The following is a 2,392-nucleotide window of genomic DNA, read 5'->3' as shown; positions in this document are numbered from 1 at the left end:
TGTGTGTGTGTGTGTGCGTGTGTGTGTGTGCGCGCGCGTGTGTGTGTGTGTGTGTGTGTGTGTGCGCGTGTGTGTGTGTGTGTGTACATAGTATTTTGTTAACGCCGAAACGACATTCACTCAGTTTCAAGAAACTGATATTTCAGATTCAGTAAAATGCTATTTTACAATACTTCGCTATTCCAGTCCAAATTTTCCATATGTGATCCTATACATACATACATACATACATACATATATACATACATGCATGCATTCATCCATACATACATACATACATATATACATACATACATACATATAATTTAACTAAAATGAGCGAAGAGAAATAACTCAGTGTGACAAATGGCATATATTTGAATACTAAAGACAAATATAGGGATATCAAATACAACATAATTTCTTGATTTATTAAAATTATCTCTGCCTCTAGAGAATGTATCATAATCGCTGCTTGTAGCTGGAATGATGTTTAATTGGAAGTCTTAAAGGGAAGAAGTTCCTATGATATCGATTAATCTTAAGTATAGATGACCGTATGGTCCGCATTTAATGCAAATTACAAGTCCCCAGTGGTTCTGGTGAATGGATATGTGAGGAATTGTTAGTTCCCATAAATATAAAGGAAACGTTATGGTAACATTGTTGGAAACAGGCAAAATATCCAGATTGAACATGCATCTGTAAATGGTGGGTGGAAGCAACGGATCACTAAGTTACGCCAATTCTCGATACGTTTAAATGAGGAGGGGTGAGCGCAGAAGTGGTGGATGGTGATGGGTTCATATTGGAGAGAAAAGAAACGAGGAAACGATTAAGTTTGTGAATGAAGAGGGTTATATACTGATGAGGTGTAAAGTGCAGATAGCGTAAAAAATGTGAAGTACCTGGAGTCGCTGAAAGTACAGAATATAGATTTGGAAAGCTTGTGTAGATGGTGAAATGAATGAACTGACGAAAATAATGGGGGAAACAGGTTCGATGGAGGAGACCAGCGTAGTGTGGTGGATGTACAGACAGAAACCATTTGCAATAATGCTGTGGAGCAATGGTTAAAGAAGATTGGGTATACAGAGTACGATGTGTGAATATAAGTTTGGAGACACCAATCGACATATGAATGATAAAGGTATCAGAAAAAGTTTTATTTTCAACTAGTGGTTAACTCACATATCCTTAAAACTCACAGCCTATTCTTTTCTTTTTATAGCAAATATACTCTTTACTCTTTACTCTTTTACTTGTTTCAGTCTTTTGACTGTGGCCATGCTGGAGCACCGCCTTTAGTCGAGCAACTTGACCCCAGGTCTTATTCTTTGGAAGCCTAGTACTTATTCTATCGGTCTCTTTTGCCGAACCGCTAAGTTACGGGGACATAAACACACCAGCATCGGTTGTCAAGCGATGTTGGGGGGGGACAAACACATACACACATACATATATATATATATATATATATACATACATATATACGACGGGCTTCTTTCAGTTTCCGTCTACCAAATCCATTCACAAGGCTTTGGTCGGCCCGAAGCTATAGTAGAAAACACTTGCCGAAGATGCCACGCAGTGGGACTGAACCTGGAACCATGTGGTTGGTAAGCAAGCTACTTACCACACAGCCACTCCTACGCCTATATATTCACCAGAAAACTAAATTTTAGTAATACGTCACATATCATCATTCATTACACGACATATAAATATTATATGCTCGCACGAATCAGCTTACAGGCACTCACATAGCAACATATATCTCGCACATGACCAGATACATATATGTATGCACAGAATATTCACACAGAAACATAGCTTCAGGGACGCATGCAATTATAACTCGTTCCATTTCCTCGGGCTTTTTACATCACTTAGGTTACAACCAAAAGAGTTTTACTAGAACGAATCAAGTCGAAATGTTGTACATAGGTGTTACACAGATGATAACCAAGCAATTTCCCAATTTCAACACCTTGCTCTCATTTGTTATTTACGGATACCATAGTACACCAAATGCAACATGGATTTCTGAAAGCCATAAAGCAGTCGTTCAGGAGGAGGAAAGATTAATAGCTATGCAGATCTCATAGTTAAGATACTTCCACTTAAAAACAATCCTATCGTACATATTTTCTGTTTCAGAATCTATTTCAAAGCATATCTTTTCGTTCCTTCTTTTTTTTATATTGCCTTCTGTCCCTTTCTTTGCTTTAGTCTTTTAAGAACACTGTAATAAGTTGGAACATATTCGTTGCATGCACTCAAATGTGAAACTTATATATATTTCTATATTGTGTCTGTGTTTTTGTAGATATATACATCTATGTGTATGTATATATGTATATTCTATACGTACGTACATATATATGTGTATATTATGTATGCGTATACATGA

General features: G+C 37.0%; 1 protein-coding gene across 1 annotated transcript in view; it reads left to right on the top strand.

Annotated features, from left to right (window-relative positions):
- The window catches only part of LOC106870179 (carbonic anhydrase-related protein 10), a 559,357-nt gene that overhangs the window by 930 nt on the left and 556,035 nt on the right, over window positions 1-2,392 (top strand). The window lies entirely within an intron of this gene.

The sequence above is a fragment of the Octopus bimaculoides genome, chromosome 7 (assembly GCF_001194135.2).
Source record: "Octopus bimaculoides isolate UCB-OBI-ISO-001 chromosome 7, ASM119413v2, whole genome shotgun sequence".
NCBI lineage: Eukaryota > Metazoa > Mollusca > Cephalopoda > Octopoda > Octopodidae > Octopus > Octopus bimaculoides.
The sequence above is the reverse complement of the archived record's forward strand: the minus strand, read 5'-3'. Positions and strand labels throughout refer to the sequence as shown.